This window comes from Scyliorhinus canicula, chromosome 3 (genome assembly GCF_902713615.1).
Source record: "Scyliorhinus canicula chromosome 3, sScyCan1.1, whole genome shotgun sequence".
Taxonomy (NCBI): domain Eukaryota; kingdom Metazoa; phylum Chordata; class Chondrichthyes; order Carcharhiniformes; family Scyliorhinidae; genus Scyliorhinus; species Scyliorhinus canicula.
The window spans coordinates 174,647,241-174,664,567 of NC_052148.1; the positions used below are offsets into that span (position 1 = coordinate 174,647,241).

Consider the following 17,327-nt stretch of genomic DNA (forward strand, 5'->3'; position numbering starts at 1 on the left):
TCAGTAATTAGCATATGGAATCCATTTTTTTCCTTATGTCTGAGTGAACATTTTCTTACATTAAAGATACTGTGCAGAATTCTCCCAGAAAATGACTATGGATGGGATTCTCCAGCCTCCTAGCCGCCTGTTTCTCAGGGGTGGGAGGTGATGCGCCGTTCACTGGCGGTAGGATTCTCTGCTCCCGTCACTGTCAGTGGGAACCTCCCTGCTCCCTTCCCAATACCCGAACCCCACTAGCTTCATTCCTGAGGCCCGAAGGCACTGCTCCGTTCCGGAGGCCCAAACCGCACCGTTCCATTCCAAAGGCTTGAACCCCACTCGCTCCTTTCCCGAGGCTTGAACCCCACGACCTCCTTTCCAGAGCCCTGGAATCACACTGCTCCTCTCCTGAGTGTTGAACCACACTGTTCCATTCCGGAGGAGAAAACTGCACTGCTCCATTCCTGAAGTCTGAACCACCCCTGCTCCGTTCCCGTTCAAAGTGACGGCAGCTCTTCAGTTGCAGCAGCATCACTGGGGCGGTGGCCATGGCTGGGATGGCATTGACCCAGAGCCTAGAGCACCTGCTGGAGGCCTGGAGGAGAGATCAGGGGGTTGGGCTTGGCGAGGGTAGTCAGGCTGGCTTCAGCAAGGAAGCGTCAGTGTGGAGGGCAGGGAGGTTTTCCCCACGGGTCTGGCCCTTACTGCTGGCTGGTCCTTCAGTGGAGCACAGGGTATCTGATCTCAGGAGGGTTGCCCACCACCCTTCCACCAAGCTGGCAGGCAGGTAAGCAACCAAGACATATCTGGTGGCCTTCCCAATGCAACAATGGCAGGAATGAGGTCCTTAAGTGACCCTTCACTGACTACAAATGAGGGGGAAGCAGAAAGGTGGTGCCCTCTCCACTCTCCATTATCCAGCTTGATCAAATGGCACCCTCCATCACCTCCCAGTCTTCTCCCTCAGCAGGTGACGAGGAGTGTGGGCAGCATTGAATTCTGCTTATTCATTCTATTTCACTCTCCATAGATACAGGGGACCTGTTGAATATTTACAGCATTTTCAGTTTTTTTTATTTCAGATCTCCAACATCTGCAGGATTTTGCTTTTCCCTTGATTATTAGAACCTAAGGATGGCAGGAGTAGGCTATCTGGCTTCTCGAGCCTGCTCCACCATTTAATGTGATCATGGTTGATCTTCTAATTCAACTCCACTTCCCCCCACTATTCGTATATTCCTTGATTCCCCTCTGATCCAAAAATCTATCAACCTCTGCCTTGAATATACTCAATGATTGATCATCCACAGCTTCCTGGGGTAATGAATTCCAAAGATTCACAACCCTTTGAGTGAAGAAATTTCTCCCCATCTCAGTGTAAATTGGCTGTTCCCTTATCCTGACTCTGTGACCCTTCATCTTCTGCTCTTCAGTCAAGGGAAAACAGCCTTGTCGCTCTGACCAATTACATTATGGTACAGAATAGCGCTGGGTATAATTTGCTATTACTTCCAGGTTTGTGCTTTCAAATACAGCGCAATGACCTTTACTCGTGAATATAAATTCTGCAATGCCTACAACTCGACAAAGATCAGTGGTGGTTGGTTTAACCGGCATTGACATGGGAACTGGAGGTTGTTGCCTCTGTGCCTGAACAGATGGCGAGGTGCTGATTTCCTCAATGCTGTCTCGGGGTGTGGGGGTCGCAGGACTTAATGGGCTGAACTTTCAACAGGCTCCAATTTCAGCAATTCTGTTTTTCCAGCCAGTAACTGGTCTGCATGTCTCCTCCAGCTAATGTCATCTGAGGTCTGGACAGTGTAAGTGACAGGTCCAGCCCGTGCAAGGACTGTGGCAGGAACCCATTTCTCCCATTGAGGAGTAATTCCAAGCCAAGACTCCTTGTTCGTGGTGGGAAATTCTGTGCTTTGCCTTGTTTTCATGCCTTTCCATTTGTGCTTGTTGTCACACAATCTCATTAGTTTTTGGAGGTTTTAGAAGATCAAATGCAGAATGCAGCTGCATGAATAATGCAGGAGTGGTCTTGGTCGTGACATCTGTGCTGTTCCGATAGACCAGTAAGAATTTGTTGAGGTGTTGGATAAGTGAATCTTATTCTTTGTTTGTTTTCAAAGCATGTTTCATGGTTTGGATGAGGCTTTCTGCTAATCCGTTAGTGGCAGGATGATATGGTGCAGATGTAATGAATTGGATGCCATTTTCTTGTCGTAAGTTGTCAAATTCCTGTGAGACACATCGAGGTCTGTTGTCACTCACCAGCTGTCCTGGAAATCCAAAGCGACCAAACACTTCTCGAGCTGCTCAATGGCCTTCTCAGATGAGGTAGATGTCATCACAGTGACCTTTGGTCATTTGGAGTGAGTCTGTGCCCTAAAAACATGTGTCCTTCGAAAGGTCCTGCTAAATCCACATGCACATGTTGCCAAGCCTCATCATGCCACACTCATGGATACAGGAGTGCTAAGGATGGCAGGTTTCTTACCTTCGCATCAAGTCCAGGCCACCAGAAATAACCTCTTGCTATTTTCTTTCATGTGTACGACTCTGCAGTGACCTTCAATCAGCTTCTCCAACACCTGTTTCCTCAAGGGGGCAGGATAATCACTCTGAGCCCCCATAGAAGACACCCTGACTGAACTGACAGCTCCATTCTCCTGGAGTAGTTGGGTTTCAGGCTAGTTGTTAGTCCTGAAGTCTTTCCTTGTAAAACCATGTCCATCACTTCGGAGAACACAGGGTCATTCTGAGTGTGCTTTCTCACTGACATAGAGCCAAAGAGGGAAGGATATAACAATGATCATGCTGATCACCCAAGTGAATAACCCTGTTCATGCTTTCCCTCCTTTGATCCCTCTAGCCCCAATAGCTATATCTAACTCCTCCTTAATTGCTTCCCGTGGTAGTGAATTCGACAGATTCATCACTATTTGGGTGAAGAAATTTCTCCTAATCTCAGTCTTAAATAGTTTACCCTGTATTCTTAGACTGTGACCATTGGTTCTGGATTACCCTGCCATCTGGAACATCCTTCCTGCATCTACCCTGTCTAGTCCTGTTGGAATTTTATAGGTTTCTATGAGAACCCTGTCATTCTTATAAACTCCAGCGAATATAATCCTAACTGACTCAGTTTCTCCTCATACCTAAATCCTGCCTTCCCATAAATCAGTATGGTAAACCTTTGCTGCACTCCCTCTACAGTAAGGACATCTTTCCTCAGATAAGGAGGCCAAAACTATGCACAATATGAAAATGAAAAAAATGAAAATCGCTTATTGTCACAAGTAGGCTTCAATGAAGTTACTGTGAAAAGCCCCGAGTCGCCACATTCCGGCACCTGTCCAGGGAGGCTGGTACGGGAATCGAACCGTGCTGCTGGCCTGCTTGATCTTCTTTAAAAGCCAGCGATTTAGCCCAGTGAGCTAAACCAGCCCCTTTTATTTCAGGTGTAGTCTCACCAAGGTCCTGTATAATTGCAGCAAGCCAACCCTGCTCCTGTACTTGAATCCTCTCGCTATGAAGGCCAACATACCATTTGCCTTCTATACCGCCCCCTAAACTGCATGCATATTTTCAGTCTCTAGTGTGCGAGGACATCCAGGTCTCATTGCACATTACCCTCTCTCAACCTATAGCCATTCAGATAATAATCTGCCTTCCTGTTTTTGCTACTAATTTGGTGGGATGGTGGTGTACCTGAGTTTTAGTACCTTCCTGCCTTTGTCAGAATTAAGTTACTGGTTGGAAGACCACAGTCAAACTTCATGCCCTTTCAGTAGTTGAGGCTTTTAAGTGTCCAATTAATGATCACTTAATGGCCTCATGCCACTATTGCTGCTATTAACCCAAGTCACCATGTAATGTGCCCGGCAGCTAAAACTGTATGTCCAATTTGTTACCTGCTGCAGAGGTCCCTTGATCCAAGGTACCCAATGCCTGGTCAAGGGGCTGGACATTGAAAAGGGGAAGCCTTTGCTGATGACTTTCCTGCACCTCTATCCTCGTGTTGCCCACTCCGCAAAACCACCTTGCACATTATTTACTTGTAGCCTGGGTCACTCTGTGATCTTGGGACTCTGGTGCCTGTCCTTCCTGCAGCAACCATAACTTCCCAATGGCGCTTCTGAACACTAGAGCTGCTGGTCTTTAATTGGCCAGCAGCTCTTGGTGGGAGAGACTTCTGCCCCTGGGGTCTTGATTTAGTGGGAAGGCTTGCCCCTGGCCTTGCCACTGCCTGATTGGCTTGTGAATTGGTGGGCCTTCCTGAAAAGGGACAGCGATGGTCTCTCACTGGCTCTCCAGCCGGCAGGTGAGACCCTTGACACCTCAACAACAACCCTTTATGTCACATAGGTGCTCATGGTGATGACATAATGCTAAGTTTTGCAAAAAGTTCTATACTGGTGTTTACTGCAGTTATATATGAACGCCTGTGCTGTTCTGAATGTGGTATGCTGTGTTCCATTGAACTCTAAATTATTTCAAATCTACTTATAAATAAAAGCTAAGAAGGAAAAATTCCCTTGTAAGAGAAAGGGAACAGTAATATGTCTTCCTCAAAGGTTACTGTTAAACGCAGGGAATGACATACATATTTAGGTAATATTTACATTAATATTTAATATTTCAATTATATGGAGAAGCATACTTTTGAATGAAAACCCATTGGGTCTAGTGTCTGCAGCAACATTTAGGTTTCACTTTATCTGCTGTTAACTCCTTCATTCGTAACCCTTCCCCACCAGTTGCTCTTTGGGCTGAGCTGTTGAATACCATCTTCTTCTCAGTGGATTTCTTAACATTGCTTAGCTATTTACACAGCTCGTGTCTGATTCTGGTATTTGCCAAGAAACTGTTCAGCTGCTGTCAGCTTCCTTGCACAGCTCCCTCCTTGGTGTACAGGGCCAATGGAATCACCCCAGTATTTCCTGGCCTGCTCCACCATCAGATCCAATTCCCACTCAGTGACGCTGGCCTTATGCTATTCCTTGATCAAACAAGTTATTTCCCTGCCAGCAGAATTATAACGTGGTCACTTCCAAGTGTTAAGCACCATATAGCCAGCTTGATGAAGTGCTTAACTTTGATTATAATTGGCCTTTGATAATAGGCGACTTAATTTTTCACCAGTGGCAAGTTAAAGCTCAGTACGACAGAAAACAGTTCACAATCAGCAATAACAGTATATAATTACCATTTCAAACTTAAATAAACTGTCTCCATGGCCATCACTCCAAAGGTAGAATCCCATTTACTAAGATTAATTGAAGAAAATAGTTCCTCTAATCAGGGTTGTCAAATTCTGAACTGACTGCTTTGACCAGCTAAAACAGTTACTTTTCCCTTTAGAAATTTACATTGGTCTCTGAGAAAAATACAACCTTTTGTGTTCCAACAATATGGTCCAGGCAGAGTTAATGATTTCATGTAATTTGACCCTAATGTTACAGGGAGCATAGAAGAACTTGAAAGAAAGTGACCCCAACAGGCAAGTCATATATTTTCCATATCCTAAATCATGCTGTAAGCAATCCTTGTTAATTAAGCAATTTCTAACTCTGCATTTGGACTTCTGTGAACAAAGGTCAGAGTTCAGGTGATTTCACTTGTCAAGAAGAGAGTTCACAGAAAGGAGGGGCTGTAAATGAAGGCTTGATATAAAATGTTAAGCAATCTTTCAGCATAGCTTGTGCTTCTGGTCCAGTAAAATATTTTAGAGAACTAAGGGCGAGATTCTCCCAAAACGGGAGAAATCGTAAAGCTGGCGTAAAACCCGGGCGGGTTTTACGGCAGCGCGCCCCTTCCCGACCGGGGACCGATTCTGGTCCCCGGTCGGGGCTAGCAGCCCGACGCCGTAGGCTCCGGCAAGACGGGCTTAACGAAAATCGTTAAGCCCGCTTGCCGGAGTTAGCGCCGGCTGACGCGTCATATGACGTCAGCCGCGCATGCGCAGTTTGGAAGACTCCAACCTGCGCATGCGCGGGTGACGTCATCGTGTTTTTGCGCGAAACCCGCGCATGCGCGGGCCGGGTTGCCCCTCAGCCGCCCCGCGAATGGATACTGCGGGGCGGCGGAAGGACAAGTAGTGCGCGGGCATCGGGCCCGCTGCCCGCGATCGGTGCCCACCGATCGCGGGCCCATGGCACCCTTGGCACGGCCGTGGTACTGCCGTGCCAATCGGTGCCATGGTTATTAATAGCGAGTTTGTGACGCTGTTTTCACGAACGGCAAGACCAGGTGTGTTTGCCGTTCGTAAAAACGGCGGAAAGGGCTGGGACTTCGGCCCATCTAACAGCTGAGAATCGCTGCCGGCCGTAAAAAAACAGCGGCAGCGATTCGGGTCGGGACTTCGGCGGGGGGAGATTAGCGGGAGGGCGGCAAAAATGTCGGGAAGGCCCTCCCGCTATTCTCCTACCCGTCGTGGGGGTCGGAGAATTTCGCCCTAAGAGTTCAGCCCCATCCCTAAGTCATTGTAAAGGATGGATTCTTTCATTTAGTGAAATTTTGGACTTTCTGAAGCAAAATATTTTCTCTGCAGGCAAGGAGAACTACAATAAACTATTCTCCTGTATCTCCTATGTAATCCTATAGGATTGCAAAGGAGATATATCACAAAAACAAGCCTTTTGGCCCAAACATGTCTGTGTTTAAGCTCCTGTCGAGTCACCTTCTATCTTTCCTCATCTAAGTCAATCATGGTAACCCCGTACTCATCTCCCTCATATGCTTCTCTAGCTTTCCCTTAACTGCATCCAAACTATTCAATTCAACCACTCCGTGTGGTAGAGAATTCCACCTTCTTATCACCCTTTGAATATTTTTTTTTCTTAATTCCCTACTGGATTTCTTTGTAACTATCCCATATTGATGGCTTCTGGTTATGCTCTTTTCCACAAGTGGAAATATTCTCTCTGTAGTTACTTGACAGGGTAAGATTTATACAAGAATAGTTATGAAAAATGGGAGATCATAATCATAGAATTTAAAGTGCAGAAGGAGGCCATTTGGCCATCGAATCTGCACCAGCCCTTGGAAAGAGGACCCCACTCAAGCCCACGCCTCCACCCTATCCCCGTAACCCATTAACACCACCTGATCTTTTGGACACTAAAGGGCAATTTATCATAGCCAATCCACCTAACCTGCACATCTTTGGATTGTGGGAGGAAACCGGAGCATCCGGAGGAAACTCATGCAGACATGGGGAGAAAGTGCAAACTCCTCATAGACAGTCACCCGAGGCCGGATTTGAACCCGGATCCTGGAGCTGTGAGGCAGCAGTGCCAACCACTGTGCCACCGTGCCGCCCGGTAAATTCATATGTTTTCCCTGAGCATTCCCTGTTTTCTGATATTTTCAACCCTCTTCACCACTTGTTTGCTCCAGCATAAATCAGATGATAATTGCACTGACAGAACTCAAAGCTTGTAGCTAGACATAACTGAGTGCAGTGTGATCCCAATATCTTTACTGTTGAATATATAAAGGAAATATTTATTCCAACTTTAAAAATTGAGCAGTAGAGTTTGCAGATGTTTTCCTAAATACACTGTTACAGTTGTAACCAAGCTGTAACACAGGACATCGATCGTTAGTTAATATCCAATGTAACCATGCCTTTTAGCTTTTCATTCCTATTCAATTGGAAGCACACAAGGACCTGATTTTGCCAGGCAGGTTCAAAACAAATTCTCATGCCTATTACCGAATCTTTGGAATTGAAATTCCAGTCAGAACCATTCTATCACACTGATTAATTCATTTCTGTAAAATTATAATAAAAACAATTGAAACAAAATTACTAACCAAACAAAATAAGAAATTAATTACTTCCATTGAAAATTATTTAAATAGCTCAATATTATTCAGAGTTACTACCGTACTTCTACCTCCCGCAATTGCTGCTGGGCCACAAAATGTATGAGTGGAGCAAATCTAATTGGACACAGAAGCTGGACTGCTGTCTGCAGCTGATTATTAATCATAGATGTAATTCTGTTCTCTCAATAGGAAAGAATAAATAATAGACTGAATGTTTGTCATGCAAATATTTGCCTACTCTACAGCTTGTGCATAAAACAAGCCATTTAAACTGACAGCAATATACACAAACGTTTGGCTCAATTTTCCCCACAGAGGTCTGGACTGTTTTCAGGTCCCCAAACTGTCCCTTGTGAGAAACTGATTAAAGTCAAGATTTTCACATGGGAGACCCCTCAATCGGCAAGGAGACATGTTCCCTGGTCACATAAGGGTGGATGATGGGGGTGTGTGCATGTGGAGATGTGGGGGGCACCTCTCGAAGCTTACGGGCCATTGGTGTTCCAGCTTCAGTGAAGTACCTGGCCACAGTACATTGTGAGTAACTGGGAGGGAACTTCAACAAGGTGCCATCTCAGTTTCTCTCCAAAAATATCAAATAAAAGACACAAAAAGGAGACTGATGACCACTGATTTTCAGAAGGTGAAGAAGATTCTCTGGGTGGTCTTTGACTGTACCCCAACCTAGGCAGGCAGGGAGGGCGAGATGCAATGGAATTCTGGTTTCCCACCTTTAACAGTTGATCTGCCCTTCATCACATTGGGAAGCTAGAGGCCCACTGAAAAATCCAGTTAGGATGCTGGCACACTAGCCAGCCTTATAATCTCTGAACCCTGTCCCAGCATTGGTAGGGCCTAAACATTCAGCCCATAATTTCTGATTAGGTTTCAATAACTATCGCAATTGATATCACAGATATGACAACACTATTTCAAATAATCTGCAGTTTGCTGGGTTGCAACAAACCATTGTACAATAGTAGCCCATCAATTTGCTTCTATTCTTCTGAGAACGCACAGAACTGTTCTAGTTAGTTTCATCTGACTGCATTTGTAGATGTGGAAATAAATATAATTTATCGCAGCTACATGACAGTTTCCAGATTTAAAATAAGTTTAGTTCAGTGTTAAATAATGCTCTTATTCCAGAATCAATGCACTGTAAATCTTTTTGGCACCACATTATTCCAGCCGTCATCACTGCTTTGTTGAGTAGAAACATATTGAGATAGTACAAGAATAAGAAATACTAGTGCAATACCAAGTTCACTTCTGTATGTCAAACATTGTTATTCCTTTTTTATCCCATAAAGGAAGAGAAAGAATCCTAAAAAAATGAAATACCAGAATTACAAATTCCCTGCTGTTTGAAGTTCAGTAAAAGTACATTACTTTCAAGTAGAAAATTGGCTTCAACACCTCCAAATGCTATGTGAAAGGTTCACTAAAGTGGAAAATGTTCTACCATCACAGTAGGAAGGTATCATAATATTTATATGTTCAATCAGTCAACATTCCGAAGACAGGTATTTGCTTCCTTGATGTACCTTAGGAAAGAATTGGAATTGTATGACAACAGTGTGAAAGGATTGAAGGTAGGAACATTCCCAAAGACATAAAAGTATGTCTGTTAATCTTTTCAGTTCAAAAACAGTTTTATGTACACGGATTAAAATACCAATTGCATGTATCAAATACTTCAGATCCAAAAGTTTTGCATCCACCATACTGCCACATTCTCTTGAGTACTTTTGTGAATACTGAACACTATTAAGCTATGTTCATTGTGCGGTCATCAATAATGTATATGTGTGAATGGGTAACTATGCCTGAAGAGTGAATGCGTGGTCAGTCTTCGAGGTCAGAATATGTGGAAGTTTCACTTTTGTTTGCACTTGGATGCAACTTATGTATGACAGGTGCATATGTGTAATGGAGATGTATGCAGGCAAGGGGGCTAGGTTTCACGTGACATGTCACTAACTCTGAACTTTGTCATGCAGGACTAGCAGACTCAAAAATTCCCAGGATCAGAGCCGAATAGAAGGAGGCATTTCTGACATCAGAATGCTCACAGTAGCTAAGGAAGAGGCAATTGAGATAACTGGGGAGGAGGGAGAGTGATCTGTTTCAGACTGGACCAACCAGGAGGAAGGTGGGCAAGGTAACAATCCTGCCGTTGGCAAATACATACACAGGATGGATGTGATAAAATGTGAAGCACTCAAACTGTCATGATTCTCATTTATTCTTTCCGCTCTTCACTATAAGCCATCACCATCCAAGGACCAGCTGCAGCCAAGCTAGGAGCCACACAACACCATTTCTGGGGGTGAAGCAGCCAGTCCCCAGTGGAGGCATCATCACCTGTCTCATTATCCACCTCCACCAGCACAGTTGCACAAGCACAGTCCACAGATTTGGGATTCGGGAGCACAATCTGGTGAGCACATCATAGATACATCCCAGCAGATAAGGGAGGATGTGACAGCCAGGACGCCAGTTAATTGGAGGACTGCTAGGGATCAGTTGATGATGGGTGTCTGGTCATAGCCAAAGAAGTTTGTTGGACAAGCAGTAGAGGCTGAGGAAAATATTTCAGAGATGCCAGGGATTATACGTAGCTTTGCACATGGTATTGAGGAACCCTTGCATGCTATGAATTCTGCACATGTCTTCATCCATGGGTAGATGGCAACTGCCATCCATCCGAACGCACTTTGACCTGCATTCCATACTCTAGCTATGGGATCAGTGCTATGGCAAGAGAGGGAAAGGCCTCCCTCCAGTAGTCCTACCCCTCAAGGGTGCAGTGAAGTGCCATTGAGCACCAAAATTGAATGGAACGTGTGCCAGCTGCCTTGAGTCTTCCTCTCAGGACAAATCCAACGTTAATGGCATTTCCTCATTCCCTCCACATTGACACCAAAGCTCCAGCAGGCAAGGCTAAGGGGGTCTCCCCTGCATCAGTGCAGGAAACCACTAGTAGGCAGGTGCCGTCGAGGCTTATCCCTCCAGACGATGCCCTTCACAGTTACCTAAGGCAATGGGGTATCAAACTGAGTAGACTGCCTCCACCTCAGCTGCTCATGTTGTCATTGTATCTAGATGTGAAAAGTGAAGTAATTATGAGCACACAGGTGGTACGGGTTAGTCATCCATAAATTTATCAGTTGTAAAAATGTGCACAATATAATTTATTTTCTGTAATCATTTGTAATTGTTGAGAAGAGTTGTGGTCTGTCATAATATCAGATTATTATTATAATGTAGTAGTTATGGGGCAACCCATGTTTCTCACAATTTGATGGCTAGAGAGAAGCACGGTAGCACGTTCTCCCTGTGTCTGTGTGGGTTTCCTCCGGTTTCCTCTCACAAGTCCAGAAAGACATGCTGTTAGGTGAATTGGACATTCTGAAATCTCCCTCTGTGTACCTGAACAGGCGCAGGAATGTGGCGACTAGGGGCTTTTCACAGTAACTTCATTGCAGTGTCAATGTAAGCCTACTTGTGACAATAAAGTTTATTAAATTAAAAGATAGGGACAGAGACATTATTCCTGAATGAGATGTGTAGCATTCTTTATTGAATGATCGTGTGAATTGTTACTTCCGTTTTGATCATTCTATGAGACGTGGCATGAAGTGTACACACAGCTGGCTCCACACCTATCCAGAGTATATGGCCCTACGTTACTCTCAATGAGTATAAATGAGACAGGTTCAGTTGCGATCAAAGCACTTTAGAAATAGTGCTGGATCAGAATAATTGGGTAAGGCAGGCTTGGATGTCTATATACCGCAAAGATGTCTTTGGTACCAGAACATGCTGTGTGTTGGAAGGCGATAGAGATCTGGTGAAGGAGTGATAGTCATGCAGAGATGTTATTGCGCGATCCTTGTGTAGATCAGGTTGTCCCTGGTATCTCTTGCACGTCTTTCTGTTTCACTGGCATCTATAAAAAGTTCATTTGGATTTATGGTCTCCTATTCATGCTCTGACAAATCCTCCTCACCTGAGAAGCGCTGTTGTTCTTCACTATCTGCCCCTTGCAACAGCTTCCATGTTGTTATGCTAGGTTGTGCAGTGCACATATTCATGAGATCCTCTGGGGTGTATACTGCCTAGCCCATCCAGACCGATAAAGGCAGTGGAGGCTTATAGTGTTGTGAAGAAGTCATATGGACCCGACACGTTAACTCTGTTTCTCTCTCCACAGAAGCTGCCAGACCTACTGAGTTTATCCAGCAGTTTCTGTTCTCATCACAGATTTCCAGCATCCGCTCTATGATGGTTCCAATGAATATACAAGCTAAAGTGTCGCGCTCATCTGCCTCACTCTAGGGATGCTTAACTGGTAGCAACAACCGTGTATGCGGGGGATAGCCCTTGTCACTGAGGATACATCCATCATCCTGGGCCGGGTTTTCAAAAAGCTCTGGGAGCTATGAGTTATGCAAGACATATGTTTTGTGATCCTTCCCCGTGTAATGAACACAGACTTGCATTATTCTTCTCCAGTAGTTACACGCCAGCTACATGTGCAAGAAGTGAAACCCTTTATAATTTACAAACTCAGCTGGCTATTCCCAGGGAACTCTCCTAGCCACATGAATGCAGTCGGTGACACCTTGTGCTCTAGGAAACCAAGTGATGGCACAAACGGGCTGACCTTGCTGTCTTTTTTAGTGAGGAAGTTAATAAAATAATTGGCATGACTAAATAAGGCATCAGTCACTTCCTTTATGCACCTGCGTGTGGTAGCCTATGAGGTGCCATACATCACTCGTTGCATCCTGGAAGCCACCACTGGCTAGAAATGGAATGCCGCTCTAACTTTGAGGTTATACTGGCATGGGGTCACCGCTAAATCCATGTAGCTGTACATCTCGATGAACAATCTGATTTACCTCCATGACAATTTCCCAGGGAACCCTTAGTCGTCTCTGGCATTGCCTCTCTGACATCGGGGGAAGATAAGTTCAGGACAATTTCGTAGAGCATCACATTCGAAAGACAACCAGAGGGCAGGCTGTTCTTGCACAATGTGGCAGAATTAATTAATTATTTCATAGCCTCCCAACTGCACAAAACGAATTGATACATGTCACCTTTAGAACATCGTGAACTGGGTGCTACGCTTTGATGGATTTACCCCCCAATTTAAAAAAAAAATGTATCAAAACAGGTTACAGCAAATAAACACCCCGAGGGATTTACCAAAAATACATTGTACCGTGACATGTGGCCCCCAAGCGACAGGGGCTCCCAAAATGCAGATGTGGGTGGCAGGCGAGAACATAGTGGGAAGCCGATCAAGTCTGCTCCATGATATACTCTCGTGTCCGAGAACCTTTCCCGTGAGGGAGCAGTGGTGTAGAAGTATTGACACTGGACTAGTAAACCAGACACCCAGGGTAATGTTCTGGGGACCTGGGTTTGAATCCCGCCACAGCAGATGGTGAAATTTGAATTCAATAAAAAAAACAAATGTGGAATTAAAAGTTTCATGATGACCATGAAACCACTGTAGATTGTTGTAAAAACCCATCTGGTTTGCTAATGTTCTTTCGGGAAGGAAATCTGCCATCCTTACCCGGTCATGCCTGCAAGTGACTCCAGACCAACAGCAATGTGGGGATTGACTATTAAAATGCCACTCAGTTCGAGGGAAATTAGGGACGGGTAACTAATGCTGGCCTTACCTGCGACACTCGCACCACATGAAAGAACAAAGAATAAATAATGAAGTAGTCTGGAAATCAGTTTGGCTGCCTGCTCCACAAAGGAAAGCAGCTAATTATGCTGGTGAAGGCGTCAACTGGGCCTCCCAGGCTGTTAAAGTGTTTGTTTCGAGGTCTCAGTACACCTCAAAAGCTAAGGGCTGAATTTACTCATTGAGGGTGAGATCTGGTTACCAGAGCTGAAATGGGAGCTGACCCAGTTTGAGTACTGGCAGGATATTGCATGGTTACGGCAGTCGGAGGCCTTGGTAGAACCAACCTGAGCATCAGTGACAGGTTATTGCCACTTGATATCAAGAGCCGCTTGATAACACTGCCAACAACACTTTCCATTAACTTTCCTGATGATTCATGTGCCATATAAAAGCAAATTATTTTATTTTTCATGAGCCTATGGACACAATTTACCTTCCTAAATCTATTCAGTCATCTGCATTTCTACAATTCCTTCGCTATCCGACTACAAGTTTTCAGTACAATTTGAAATTGAACATTAAATATTTCAATGAATTGTAAATTTCAAATGAAGTTTGAGAATATGAAGTCCAAATCAAGCAGTGAGAGGTTTGATACTAATGTGAACAGGAAGGAACCATCGAGTGATCACATCGTATTGCAAGCGGCTGACGTCACGTTGCCCTGCCAGCAGTGTCTCTCACTGAAACTAGAAAATCCAGCCACTGAATTTCAATAGATTATCATCATTAAGTATAGTTTAATCCAAATCTAATAACTGAAATGAAAAAGAGTAGCTAAGGACATTCATTTTTCAAACAATTCCTACACCCTTTCAAAGTGAGGCTGGTTTAGCACACTGGGCTAAATTGCTGGTTTTTAAAGCAGACCAAAGCAGGCCAGCAGCACGGTTCAATTCCCCTACCAGCCTCCCCGAACAGGCGCCGGAATGTGGCAACTAGGGGCTTTTCACAGTAACTTCATTGAAGCCTACTTGTGACAATAAGCAATTTTCATTTTCATTTTCATTTCATTTCAAGTGGAAATTCCAAATGGAGGCATATCGACAATCTTGCCTGTGGTGCATGTCACCTATAATCATACAGTGCAGGAGGAGGCCATTTGGCACATCAAGTCTGCACCGACCTTCTGAAAGAGCACCCCACCCAGACCTAATCCTCCAACCCTACCCCCGTAATCCCACCTAGGGGCAATTTAGGATGGCAATCCACCTAACCTGCACATCTTTGGACTATGGGAGGAAACTGGAGCACCCGGAGGAAACCCACACAGACACAGGAAGAATGTGCAAACTCCACAGAGACAGTCACCCGATGTCGGAATCGAACCTGCCCCCCCCCACCGCCCTCTTCGCTCCCCCCCCCCCCCCCCCCCCCCCCCCCCCCCACCAACGGCACACCACGTACAGGAGATGGGCGTGAGCGAGCACTCAGCAGACAGGCAGGGGTCCGTCTATGGCATTGAATGAGAAGCACTGGTGCTCAGCTCTCTGCGGGTTAACATCACCACCCTTCCCTCAACCATGACCTGCTAACAGTGCTGACACAGTCCCATACAGACCCTGGAAGGGTGGGAAAAGTGGGGGAGGGGAGTGGTGAAGGGGGGGAGGGAGAAGGCAGAGAGATGCGATCGGGAAGGAGGGGGTCAGGAAGGAGGTGTTTGGGGAGGGGCGGAATGACAGACGGGGCCACGTCCTATGTGAAGCAGGCCCTGGCACTCGGGCTAACCGGACCCTCACCGCTCCCGTATGTACTCCATCCTCCAGCTGGTCCTGTGGGTCTTCCCGAGCGTGTCCTCTAGCCACTCCTGGTCCGGGGCGTCATCCTGCTCCTCCTCTTTGGAAGTGACTACATATTCCTCTCCCTCCACCACCACCATGTCACCCCGCTGCTGCGCCATTGTGGATGTCTCTCTGATGTGGGTCTGTCTAATCGAGGGGGGTCTCTGGTGGGGGACTCTGTAATTAGGGGGTCAGCCAAACGGGGCTGGAAAATCCCAGGCCTCAGTGTGCAAGGTCATTTAGGCTCTTCAAATAAATATTATAGTATTTTTTATAAGCACTCTCTTAATTTTTTTCTCAAGGATTAAAAATAATGTCAAAAAGAATGTCTTCACTGCTATCAAACTGGAATAAAAACAAAACAAGATTCAGAAATGACGATTCATTTCCTTGCATTCTAGGAGAAAAGTCTTACCTAAAATAGGCAATCGTTTCAATAATGTCAACGCAAATATTAATGTGAAAAATTGTTCACCTCAGTCTTGCCCACTTCCACTGAGGTTCTTGGGAGTTATCTTTGGAAATCTAAGCAAATACGGCGGAATACCTCGGCCACGTTCGCCCGGCAACCGAAGAATCCCGCCTGAGATCAATGGATTTTTCCAATGTCGGAGTCTCGCTCGTGGTGTTCTTGTGCCACACGTGGGGGAGAAGAATCCAGCCCATAGAATTAAAATAGAATCCTTTAACCCTCAGTAAGATGCTTCATCTTGCCACATCAGCGTATTAAGCAGATTGGGTGGGATTCTCCAGCCTCCCAGCTGCTGTTTTCCCTGTGGCGGGAGGTGGTGCACCATTCGCTGGTGGCGGGATTCACTGCTCTCACCGCTGTCAATAGGAATTCCCATTGAAGCCACCCCACACCGCCGGGAAACCCATTGGTGGGGGTGCGCTTCCAGCGGGACCAGAGAATCCTGCCGCCAGCGAACAGCCGGAGAATTCCGGGCAAAAATATCTTTTCAATTTGATAGATATATACAGGGATTGTGGAGTGTTTCAAAAAAATCATTGCTTGCTATTTCACTTTGTCTGTTGACATAAGTCTGAAGGCTACCACACTGGATTAATGATGCATGCCTAATTTCACAACCTTCCATTATTAAAGTAGGGCATGTGCCATTTCACTGTTTGATTGACAGCTCTAAGTGGTAACAGAACTTTTGAAGGTGAGTTTTGAATTCCAATGTTTATTTTTATGAGGGATTATGCACTTGAATGAAATGTTTGTTCATGTAAGAGATAATGGGTGGGATTCTCCATCCCGCCACACCCCTTTTCCAGTGCAGCGCACACCCGCCGGCAGCTGGATCCTTCTTCCCGACAGCCGGCCAATGCAGTTTCTCATTGTGGGCACCCCCACGCCGTCAGGAAATCCGCGGGCGTGAGTGCGCTGCGGTAAAACTGAGGATCCTACTGACGGAGAATCCAGCCCAATGTACTTGAGTGAATGTAAATCAAGTAAATGTTCAAAAAGGCAATGAATTCTGCAATAGGTACATTATATGATTTCATTCCAGTATGGCTCCTGCAGTGTGCCCATGGTGGATACGGATGAGTTGGCATGGTATGTGTAAGGACAAAGAAGGACACTCTATGCCCTTACACCCACCATGCCACTCATCCAGTATCCACAGTGTGCAGACCGCAGGAGTCATGCTGGGAGGAGCTAGGAAATATGCTCCCAACCTTGGGGCAATTACTCAGGTCTCAGGTTTTGAGTGGCACCTGCAGAACATGGTACACATTAGGTGACAAAATATAAAGTAACATAATGACAATAAAATAAAAATAATGTAAAAAATAAAACATGAATTTATTTTTGAAATAATATTCTGACAACATAGAATTCCTGAGTTGCAGAATTATTATCCATCTTGGCCGATAAAGTGGTCAACATGGTCAAGTGAGCCCATTTAAAATACTATTCAGAATCCAGATAGGACCTATTTGCAATGGGTAAAGTATGCAGCATGTGTACTCCAACAATTGTCAGCTGGCAGCCC

At 45.3% G+C, this 17,327-nt stretch overlaps 1 protein-coding gene and 1 long non-coding RNA gene across 2 annotated transcripts in view; one reads left to right on the top strand and one right to left on the bottom strand.

The window, feature by feature from the left end:
• The window catches only part of cfap299 (cilia and flagella associated protein 299), a 792,024-nt gene that overhangs the window by 95,867 nt on the left and 678,830 nt on the right, over positions 1-17,327 (bottom strand). The window lies entirely within an intron of this gene.
• On the top strand, positions 9,142-12,523 carry LOC119963136. Its single transcript, XR_005460037.1, has 4 exons — positions 9,142-9,419; positions 9,828-9,988; positions 10,096-10,267; positions 12,044-12,523. It is a non-coding gene; the product is annotated as an uncharacterized LOC119963136 (long non-coding RNA).